The sequence below is a fragment of the Myotis davidii genome, unplaced genomic scaffold (assembly GCF_000327345.1).
Source record: "Myotis davidii unplaced genomic scaffold, ASM32734v1 scaffold147, whole genome shotgun sequence".
Taxonomy (NCBI): Eukaryota; Metazoa; Chordata; class Mammalia; order Chiroptera; family Vespertilionidae; genus Myotis; species Myotis davidii.
The window spans coordinates 4,403,553-4,415,987 of record NW_006383010.1 but is presented as its reverse complement, the minus strand read 5'-3'; the positions used below and the strand labels follow the sequence as shown (position 1 = coordinate 4,415,987).

At 39.4% G+C, this 12,435-nt stretch overlaps 1 protein-coding gene across 2 annotated transcripts in view; it reads right to left on the bottom strand.

Moving 5' to 3' along the window:
• The window catches only part of NKAIN2 (Na+/K+ transporting ATPase interacting 2), a 787,284-nt gene that overhangs the window by 528,906 nt on the left and 245,943 nt on the right, over window positions 1-12,435 (bottom strand). The window lies entirely within an intron of this gene.

The following is a 12,435-nucleotide window of genomic DNA, read 5'->3' as shown; positions in this document are numbered from 1 at the left end:
GCTGCTGATGCCTGAACGGTATGTGGAATGAAGTGGGCGGGCATCGGGAGGCCACTATGGCACGGGGCAAGCACTATGGGCAGTCTATCTGAAGTGTACCCAGGGTATAAGACGACCCCCCACTTGGAGGCATATTTTTCAGGGCCAAAAAATTGTCTTATATGCCGGCAAATACGGTAGTTCTGCAAAAGAGATACACATAGACACGCTGCAAGTGTGTATACTGTATCATTCAATACAACAATTTAAAAAGTTTTTATTCAATAAATTTTTGCTAAACACCAAGTCATGGCTATTTCATTTCTCTTTAGCATAAGTTATAGTTCTTAGAGTCCTTTCAGAAATAAACAACTAGAAAATTTATGAATTTTCAGTTCAGTAGTTTCCTTAAAAAACAGTGCTACAAATATGTGAATTCAAGCTGATGAGTGTAAAATACTTTGTTGACATGCATTTAAAAATTTATTAAATAAAAGGATACTTTTCCCTGATTTTGCTTTCACGTGATTGAGGATGACACGGTCAGTTTATCACCACTTGTAATTTATTTATAAAATTTATTTATAAAATGCATGTGGAAAACTGGCTTATAAGGTACTGGTGTGAGCCTTCTTTTAACAAATGTTAATTTGTTTGAGCAAATATCATCATATCATTTACCTGCTGTGCACTGCTTTTTGGTGGAAAATGTTCTTTGGGTTTCTCAGGAAGCAAAGGAAATTTTTAAGCATTGGAATACTTTGCATTTCCTTTTTCTATAAAGACAGAGGAATAACCTTCTAAATCCGGTTACATTCTTTTCATATAAGCTTTCTACCTGACCCAACAAGGTTCTTGTGGGATTACGGAACAATTACTTTGACTTCAGTTCTAGATGTGCCAATTTGTATGTGTTTGATCTCGGAGCCTTGATTTCCACAAGTGGATGGTGAGCATTCTTTTTCTTTTCTCATGGTGTCCCATGAGTGAGAGGAGGTAGGCCATGAGAAAACACTTTGAAAACTCTTAGGCTCTGTAGAAATATAAGATTAATACTATACAAAAATGTTATAAAGGAGAATACACAGTTTGGGTCTGAGATATCAGAGACATAATGTCCAAAACAGAAGGCATTCATCTCCTTCAGCTACTCCAATTTGTTCCATATCCTTTTCCTCTTGTATAGGACATCCCCAGGATAGGCAGGCCAGAAACCTGAGGTCATCTAAACCACGAGGTCTACATCATTCCAGATGGAGACCCTTGCCTTCGACCATTCTCATTAGATGACTGTAATGATCTGCCCGCTGGGATCCTTGCCCCTTTATTTCAGTATCCCATGGCAGCCAAAATGACTTTCCCTAATGGGAAATCTAATGACACTTCATTCCTTGAAACCTTCAATTGGATCCTGTTGCTCTCAGGGTTAAGGTCAAAACTTGTATTATGTTTCCCAAGGCCCTATTGCACTGGCCCCTCTTATCATGCTAGGAAATAGCCATGCTGCAATTTGCAATTCTGTGAAAACATCATGCTATTACCTCGGGGCCTGTAATAAAAATGCCATTACATTCATGTCAATTTTAGATACATGACTGTTGTCACAATCTCTCTTAGAGTTAAGGACTATTAGCAGAGTTAAGAAATGATATGTGCCTTTTTGTAAATATTCAAATAATAGAGACCCAATCCATTGCTACAGATAAGTCAGAAGTTATCTGAACTTGAACACTGCATAGAAAAACAGAAAAAGAGTCAAAGACTTTGATGAATATTAATAGATTGATTTGAAATGTATGCATACGCAAATCAATTAAAAATTCCTTATGAACATAGAAGGTAGGTATCTATAATAATAAAAGCGTAATATACTAATTAGACAGGACGTCCTTCCAGATGACCTTCCGGACAACCTTTTGGACAAAGTCAGGCTGTGAGGGAAGCCCAGGTCCCAGGTGCCTGCCAGTAGCTGGAGGGAAGCCTGTGTCGCAGGTGCCAGAGGGAAGCCAGTGCCGGCAGCCTGGGGAAGGCCGGCCTACTCTTGCACAAATGTCGTGCATCGGGCCTCTAGCAGGGGTCCTCAAACTTTTTAAACAGGGGGCCAGTTCACTGTCCCTCAGACCGTTGGAGGGCCGGACTCTAGTGTAAAAAAAAAAAATATGAACAAATTCCTATGCACACAGTGGCGGCAAAAACACCCGGGGGGCCGGATAAACGTTTTCGGTGGGCCGCATGTGGCCCGCGGGCTGTAGTTTGAGGACCCCTGCTAGAGTATTGATAAGAGACCCACTGCAAAGCGTAATTTTATATTATCAACATTCAGAAAAATCTGAAATATAGAGAAAAATAAAATAGCAATTATTATTAATTTTCAATTGAATTTTGGGGGGTGACATTGGTTTGCAAAACCATACACATTTCAAGTGTATAACTCAATGAAATAGTATCTGCACACCGCAGCATGCGTCCCCTGCTCCAAGGAAAGTTTCTTTCCATCCTCATTCCCCCCTTTTGCCCATATTCACCTGCCCCCTTTCCCTCTGGTTATCACCACACTGTTGCCTGTGTCTATGTGCCATTTGTATATGCTTTTTGGTTACTATCCTCACCTTATTACACATTGCTAATTGGCCTTTCAATTTTCAAGAACCACCATAGCATTTTAACAATATATTTTTTTATATTATGACTCTGCTAAAAGATTCTACTCAAGTTTATTAAATTATAGCATCTTTTACTACAAGTAATAAGCAAGTAATTTTCCCTCCTTTAAGTTCCTTTTATAAACTGTATTTGCAAGAGAAAACAGAATTTATGAATAATTACCAAAGTCTATATGTAAGGACTATACTTCCACACTGTAAAGAAAACACCATTTAATTCTAGTAAAGAGCAGAAAGAGAATATGTTATTTTAAAACAAATGCAAATTTTAGGTAAAACCTAAGTAAATGAAATATGATCATTTTAGTAAACTAGTAATGCAACCTTATTTGAAATATCTTAGCGGACTCTTCTAATCACATATAAAATTGAGTTACAGAAACGCCATAACTTATATCTTTTGCAGTTATATTGGTAAATAAAATAAGTTCCTCTGTCATCAATGGATCCTTGGTAGATCAAAATCTTTGAGATTAGAGGTGCCAAGTAAAAGCTACATATAGGAACGTCAATACGCAATACAAATACTTTTATTTATTTATTTATTTATTTATTTATTTTTAAACATATTTTTATTGATTTCATAGAGAAATGGAGAGGGAGAGAGTGATAGAGACATCAATGATGAGAGAGAATCATCAATCAGCTGCCTCCTGCATGCCCCACACTGGAGATCAAGCCCGCAACCTGGGCATGTGCCCTGAGTGGGCATCAAACCGTGACCTCCTGGCTCACAGGTCAATGCCCAACCACTGAGCCACACTGGCTGGGCTGCAACACAAATCTTTCAATATCAGACTAAGTGATTTCTTTTTATGACTTTGGAAATTTACTTTTATTTTACCTATACCATCACATGCTAACTAATAAGTAAATCCTTCAAAACCAAGTTCTCCTTAATCTAGTTTTATTATTATAGTGGTATTTACACTGATGTAGGCAAGTTAGTCTATGATAAAAAAAATTAGTCTGAAAAGCGTCCTGATTTCCCTGAAATTTCTGGCAATATGATGTGGCAATATGACATACCTTGTAATATAGTAGTAGAAAAATGTTAAGGATTCATGCCCCCAACATGTTTGTTACACAAATATTTTTTATCATTTACAGAAATAAAGAGCATTAGGGAACGGATATAAAAGGTCTCCTATAATGGCTGGGAAACTATTTTTGGCCAGTAGTTATGTGTGTGCTGTATGCAAACCCAGATCCAATCAAGGACCAGTAAATTAAAGTGCTAATTATTTTCAGTGTATTCTCTTCCTTTTTTTAAATGAGAAATTTAGTTGTTATAATAACTTTAGGTATAATATAAACTCAAGGGACATGATTTTACAGCTTTTGGGAGATTAGTATAAAAAACATCACTAACAGTCTATCTGTACGTTAAATACAAATTGGAAATTGATCAAACAAATATTTAAGATACACAGAAGAACTCAGGAAAATGTAAACAGTGATGTTCAAATTTTTAAAAATATTACTGACCACCAGAAATGGTTAAGTGAAAAAATAGTGACGAGCATAACTCGAGTGGATTGAGACTGATCTAGAAGAAACTGCAAGAGACCAGCTAACCCGGTTCTAACCTCCAAGGAATTGGAAAGTCTTTCAAGTAAGATCTTAGAGAGGTTAGCAAATATCTGTGGCAAATCATACAGTATCTTCAATTTACAGATGTAGAGGCCCAAGGGAAACTGGGAAAACACAGATAAGCTGCCCAGTGCAAGGAACCACCCTGGGGCCTGAGCCTCAGAAGACTGCTGAGCAAACCTCAGGTTCCCTATGGGCGTGAATCTGTATTTTAACTTCTTTAATTCTTTGATGTCAAAGCTTCCTTTCTCTTCTAGATCTAGAATCCCATTCCTCCCACAGTTTCTCTCTGGGGACAATGTTCTTTGCTGTTCCGTTTTGTTTTTGTTTTTTCATCTGAATAGCAATTCTTTCCCCTCTGTCCACTGCCTTTAATTTTGCCTTGAGTTATTTTCTTTTCCTCTCATGGACAGAGGAAGGCAGGGTTCCTGTGTCTCAGGAGGCTGTCACTTTAAGGTCAATTATACTCCCCAAAGCTATAGGCTTAGAAAAACTAATGGCATTCCCGGCACAAAGAGTTTTGAACTGACATAGCCTGCTGTTTATTTACATGTTGACTCAGTGGAATGGCTAAGCAAGAAGAAGGGGGAGAGGGAGCATGGTTACCAGTCAGTAAACCATAGCTTGCTTTGGCTATATGAAAAATTAGGACGCTATTGAATTTTTCAAGTGAGCACATTATGATATAAGGGAGGGGTGGGGAATCTTTTTTCTGCCAAGGGCCATTTGGATATTTATAACATCACTTGAGGGCCATACAAAATTATCAAGTTAAAAAATTAGCCTGCTATATTTGGTCAACCATTTAATTAACTCACCCCTAATGCCTTGGCAGGGCCAGACCAAATGATTTCATGAGCCTTATACAGTCCTCAGGCTGGATGTTTCCCATCCCTGTAAGGTTATAAATATTTTTAAAGTGTTTAATTGTATCCCTCTTCCTCACAGACAAACATAGAGGGGAAAACTCTCATTTATGCTTTCACATGGAAGATCAAATAGAATTCGAATTAAAAACTATATTTTTATTAGTGAGTTTCACCTCATACTGAAGAATCTTTCCCCAAGTCCACTAAGTTTTGGTCTAAATGGACTAGTTTGAAGTTTGATGACTTTCTTTGCTCCCACGGCTTATGTCTGTAAAGATAGATGAGGAGGCCGAAACCAGTTTGGCTCAGTGGATAGAGCGTCGGCCTGCGGACTGAAGGGTCCCAGGTTCGATTCCGGTCAAGGGCATGTACCTGGGTTGCGGGCACATCCCCAGTAGGAGATGTGCAGGAGGCAGCTAATCGATGTTTCTCTCTCATCGATGTTTCTAACTCTCTATCTCTCTCCCTTCCTCTCTGTAAAAAATCAATAAAATATATTTAAAAAAAAAAAAAAAGATGAGGAGACCACAGATTGGAAGAGAAAGAAGGAAAATATCCAAGATACATTTTTGTTAACATTGCCAACGTGAATAAACTCCACAATTCTCGTTATTTCAGAAATAAAATAATTATATTAGGAAAATAATATTTAAACCTATAATCTACTACTTAAAAACAAAATCTGTTTTACTTGGTTTATAATTGAGTTTTACTTGGTTTATTTTTACTTATACATACAAATAACATGTAGTCATCTTTGTTTTGGTCACTTAATGTGTCATAGGTTAAAAAATCTCTAATTTTAAAACTGGTAAAAATATTTAACATCATAGAAATTAATTTAATAAAATAATCAAGAGAACATCTTTAGACAAAGATTACAGCATGTGAAAGATGAGAGTTCTTTAATTTCTTTTTCCATGCAGGTAATTCTCAGGTTTGATTAGGTGTGTGGACTATGGTGTTAAGCCACTTGGCTTCAAACCCGGTTTTGCCATTTATTAGCTGTGTGATCATGGACAAATTACTTAACCTCTCTGTGATAGTTTCCTCATCTGTAAAATAGACTTAATATTAGCAACTATCTCAAAGGACTGTTGAAAGATTTAATGAGTTAATATCTGTAAAGTATTGACAATATTGCCTGGCACATAGTTGGAATTTTTAAAAAGATTTTTTAAAATTAATTTTTAGAAGGAAAATAAGGGAGAAGGAGAGAGGCCATAGTTGGCATTTTAATAAATATTTGTTGATTTAAAATTGACTTGCCTGGGGGACAGGTGCAGGGTAGAGAGGGTCAATGGGGAAAATGGGGGACATAAGTAATACTTTCAACAAAAGATAATAAATAAACAAATAAAATAGATTTAACGTCCACTACTCCACAATGAATACGTAAGAGATTATTTTCAGCTCGGCTAAATAAAAGACAATAAATGTAAAAGTCCAAAACATACAGAAAACAGTCCTCTTGTACAGAAAAATTCCACTAAAATGGTTAGCTTTCTGCGGGAATACTTGATTAATTCATATCTTCAAGGTCCAGCTCCCAGCCCTGTTTAAAAAGGTACCATGCCAAAATATTGACAAGAAGATATACATATATATATACCTATATATATATTCTATTCTCATAATACATATCCTAAATGAAAATAAAATTAACAGGATTGAGGCAAAATGCAAAATAAAATAAATGTAACCTCAATGCTAAGATATTTTCCATAACTAAATTTTCAGTTTTCCATTATGAAATGTAATTAAATTAAGAATTTAAAAATTTGACATATTATATTCATTGCTCCTACAATGAGAAAACCAAACTTTCTAATTTACTTCGTTCGGCTGCTGTGCTTGCGACATGTTTTGAACCCGGGAATCAGTTCATATTAAAAGACCACAGGGAAGATCAAGTAGATACCTCATGGACCATGCACAAAACCTCACCCACCTGAGTCAGAATTACCGCCACCCCCTTCCTGTGAAATTGCTCATTCTGAGCCTATCCACACTCCTATCAAGTCTCTTACATGGTTTCCAAACTGACACAACTTACGAGCAGCATGAGAAGATGGATATAAAACACTGGACAGAAGTGAAATGCATGCGTGAAAAAATAACCACAGAAAAAAATGTAAAGAGTCAAAATGCCATTGGGTATGTGTGGGCATGTGTGCATGCTTACACACAAATTGTCCTAATGTATTCTGGCAAAACAGTGCAGGAGGCTGTGACTATGGTAAAGCACAAAACTGATGCCCAGGATGATGGCTTAGAGTTAAACTGTATCAAGCATATTCCATTTAACAAGCCAAACAATAACTTGGTGTTATTTAGTACTTGCTAAGTGCTGTAGGTGGTAAGTGCTTCATATACATTCATTTAATAATTACAAGGTACCTACTAAGACCATTTTCCATGGTCATATCTGAGACAGGATTTATGAAGGAGATAATGATAACCAAGGGTGAGGTAGTATTAACCTCTGTCAGGTCACAAAGCTGCTAGTAGAACCAGAGTATGAATCCAGATCTCTGTGCTCCAGACTTATGCTCACATTTACAAAGATTATCTGGGGTTAAGCCTAAATGCAGAAGGCTGTGTGGTGAGTGTTTGTTTTTTGTGTTTTTTTTAAATATATTTTATTGACATTTTACAGAGAGGAAGGGAGAGGGATAGAGAGAAACATCGATCAGCTGCGTCCTGCACACCTCCCACTGGGGATGTGCCCGCAACCAAGGTACATGCCCTTGACCGGAATCGAACCTGGGACCCTTCAGTCCACAGGCCAACACTCTATCCACTGACCCAAGCACCAGCGTGCGTGGGTTTTTTTAATATGTTTTTTATTGAGTTTGAGAGAAAGAGGAAGGGAAAGGGAGGGAGAGAGAGAGAGAGAGAGAGAGAGAGAAGTATCAATGATGAGAGAGAATCAATGATGAGCTGCCTCCTGCATGCCCCCTATTGGGAATCAATCCTGCAACCTGGTCATGTGCCCTGACCTGGAATCCAACTGTGACCTCTTGGTTCCTGGTCAACGCTAACCCACTGAGCCACACCAGTAGGACCAGAAGGCTGTTTTGTTTTGTTTTTTTATAACTACCTCACATGTAAGAATATCTCCACATAGTGAGGTTTTAATACATTTAAGAAATGTTTGTAAAGGGGAAAACTTCTCTTATTTCTATATTATAAACATCGACTATATTGCATAATCCATTTTCACCTTCAGGTGTTCTGCCTGAAGCATGTAGTGTACAAATAGCAGCATAAGGTGGATTTACTTCCCTTCACCTCCTCTTGAGTTAGCCTTTGTTCAGTAGTCAGCTCATAAAGAGCCTCGCAACACAGAGACCTTCAATCCAGTACTTATCTATGCCACCAGGAAGCAAACCCACAGGCAGAGGCCCATGGGAATGTCAGTCACCGGACTCTCTTTTCCATTCCCCTCCAGCCAAGTGTCTTATCGCCCCCTTTATTGAGCCACTATTTTCAGCTCAGATGGCTAATATATGCTTCAGCTTTTTAATACCCCTACTCCTGGGAAAATTTCTTGCTGTTGCTGATAAATCTTCATCCTCTTATCATCTCCTTCAGTTATAAGTTCTTTGAGACTGAACTATTTCTACTCAAACTATGAACACTGGATTCAAGAGCTGTTTCAGCTCTAATGTTTTCTGGCAGCCAATGCTGGGAGTAAAGACACCACCCACCTGCAACTTCATGCAGCAGTTTGAATGGTAGTCCCACAGAGAACCTGCCTGTGGGACACACAGGGACCAGAGGTCCCTCTTTCCACCCCTATCCTGTGCATACACGAGTGAATACTGAGCATGTCTGTGTGCCATGTGCCAAGAGTGCTATACTTCCTCGAGTTTTATAAAAGTGACACATAACACAGCTCTGAGTCAGAGACCTCTCAGTAGGTCCAGTCAAGTTATAGCCGATCTTGAAATGCACCTTAAAATTATGACAACAACGTGAATAATCCCTACCTTAAGAACAGGTCTCAGAGCTTTCTAAACATTTAATAAAATTAACCTAACTATGAGTAAGGTCAATTAAGATACCATGCTTACTGGTATATACAGACATGAAAAATAAATGTTACAGAAAGAGAAACATCAAACAGCTTGTTTATTTTTTTGTTTGTTTTTTAATGGCATGCATAGTTGCATGAAAATCTATACAAGCTTTTCATTAGAAGTCTATATGGGTTACAGTTTGTATTTTTTGATCAAATGATTGCTGCTAAGGGAGACTGCCTAGAGGTTTACCGATAGTTTAGAGCCATGAGGACTGCAGCAGCAGGTTTTCTCGGATATCATTGCACTATTGATACTGCTACTTAACATGTTTCAAAATTTAACTCAAATATTTAAATTAATGTCCATTGGAGGACTATCTGCAGTGCTATGGTAATTTTGATCAATATTAGTGAGTAACATCATTCAACAAATCTATATATATAAAAGCCTAAGTGACCGAATGACTGTTTGACCGGTCACTATGACATGCACTGACCACCAGGGGCAGACACTCAATGCAGGAGCTGTCCCCTGAGAGTCAGTGCACTCCCACAGCACAATTGCCGCTCTGCTAACTGATGGGTGCAAGATGCTGGCTCATGGCTGGTGAGAACAGCTGCGGCGGTCGAGCCTCTCCCACCTCCGTGGCAGCGCTACTGAGTGAGCAGTGGGCAGTGGCAGGTGTAGTGGCCTGGGATGAGTGGGAGTGGCATGGCACCCAGCCCAGGCTCAGGGTCCTTCCTGGCCGCCTGCCACTTCACACACTACTGCATCCCTCAGGGGATGTTGGACTGCGGTTTCATCCCTATCCCCATAGGCCGAAACCAGTAATTGCACATCCCCCCAGGGGTACCAGATTGCGAGAGGGTGCAGGTTAGGCTGAGGGACCCCACTGGTGCACGAATTTGTGCACCGGCCCTCTAGTAGTATTATATAAGTCTGCTATGTACCAGGCACAATGCTAGGCACACAAAGAATAAATAGGCTTTGCTCTCAAGGAGCTCAAGTCTCCTGGAACTTAGCAGGCAAGGATTCAGTAACACATTGAGTGTTGTGCTAAGGGAAGTCCAGTTCATTGTGAGTTCACAGTTGAAGGCAAAACAAGTCAGAAACATAGGTCCTAGCTGGTTTGGCTCGGTGAATAGAGCGTCAGCCCACTGTCCCAAGTTTGGTTCTAGTCATGGGCACATGCTGGGGTTGTGAATTCTCTCTCATCATTTGTTTCTATCCAGTTCTATTCCCAGTCAGGATACATGCCTGAGTTGCGGGCTCCCCAGTGCGGGGCATACAAGAGATTCTCTCTCATCACGGATGTTTCTCTCTCTCCCCCTTACTCTCTGAAATTAATAAAAAAAAAATATCTTTTTTTAAAAAAAAGGAAGAAAGAAACACAGGATCCACAGCTAAGACCTCTAAGCTGAAAGCTAAATGAAGAATAAGAGTTTGAAGAAACAAAAGAGAGTGGTTCCGGGTAAGTGACCAGCACAGGCAAAGGCCAGAGATGAGAAGAACTTAGTGAGCTTAGGCACTGAAAGGAACTCCACGAGGCTGGATCCTGAGAAACCCTTACTTCTGAATCTATTAAAGCTGCATTGTCAGGTCCCCTCATTGGCCTCAGACCCCTTCAAGGCCCTAGCAATGGGCTCAAATGGTTACATGCGTACAGAAAAGAGTTCCCCCAGCCTGAGAACGCCATTCTTGGGAAAGCATGCCTACAAGGCTGGCTCTTGTTTGGCCACTAGGAACTTGGATTTCAGGAGGGTTCCCACCATTCCATAAATGATAAACATGTCTTACTGCCCCTAAACCATTTGTACAAGCAAAACGGTTTATGCTAAATCCTTGTTTTCCTGCTGGGACTTGGAATCTGGGTATATGCAAGGGTGGCTACACAACCAGGACCCAATACAAACTCCTGGGCACTGAGTCTCTAGAGTTTTTCTGGTGGGCAACACTTCACACTTACCACCACACATTGAAGAATTCGGCATGTCTTATGTGAAGCCACTGGGAAAAGACTCCTGCAAGTTTGTATCTGGTTTTTCCCAATTACCCTTTTCCCTTTGCTAATTTTGCTTGGTATCCTTTTATCATAATAAACCATTATTATTATAATGGCAGCGCAATTACATGCTGCATTCTCTGAGACTTCCTAGCATACTATCAAACCTGGGAGTTCCTGGAGAACCCCAACACAATATGTTTTAAAAGATGTTCAAAAGTAAAATAGTTTCGCATTCTTTTTCTTAAAGAGGAGTCCCAAATTGTCCAGCCTTTTAGCTCCACAAAATCTGGACCCTCCTCTGGCTGGGTAGGGTGGAAACAGCAGTGACAGGGGCATGTGTAATCAGACATTAAATTGGAGAGGTATGACAACAGTATGGTGGCGGCCAGAGAAAAGGGGGTGGGCAGCAGTAAAGGGTAATGGGGATCAAATACAGGAGATTTGACTTTGGGTGGTTGACACACAATGCAATGTAAAGATGATGTCTCATAGAACTGGACACTTATCATCTTATTAACTAAAGTCACCACAATAAAAATCCTACAAAGTCATTGGGAATCAAGATAGGGCAAGAATGTCCATTCCATGAAACTAGGGATCAATAAAAACAATAAATGAATAATAATCTACAAAGGACACTGTTGAGAGTATAACCACAGAGGTACACAGTTACAGAGGAAAAGAAATAAAACTTGGTTTGGTAAATAAAAAGATGCTACCTAAAGAAGGGACCTTTTGCAATATTCTTTGAAAATCTAGAAATTACTGACATTTTTATAGAGTGAGCCTTAGCCCTGCAGGCGGGGAGAACAGTGGGAACAAAGTGAATGGCTTAGAGGATGGCCTAGAGGTGCAGATGGAGGAAAGAAATGGCATCTTTATCCTGGAAAAAAGGTAATGAATGGCCAAACTGTGGAGGCTCCTGAAAGCTACGGGAAGGTGAATTTTCTAATAGGGTATGGGAGTCATGCATAGGTGTCTGAACATACAGTCAAACCTCATTTCTCGAAGGTGTCCCATCTTGAACAATTCGGTTCTCGACCAAGTTGTTCACAGAAAAAAATGTTCTGTTGTGGAATCAAACTTCAGTTTTCAAACTGACAACCCTTTCAAGCTGATACCTCAGCATGACAAAAAGCACCTCTAGGGCAACCAAGGAGAGAACGCTTTTGTTGCTGGCAAAATCAGGATTAGCACAATTTTAAAACATAAAGAGGCCATCAAGAGTGCTAATGTTGCTAAGGGTGTGAAAGAAATGATTGCAGACGATTGAAGAGCTAGAAAACTAGTTGTTGATT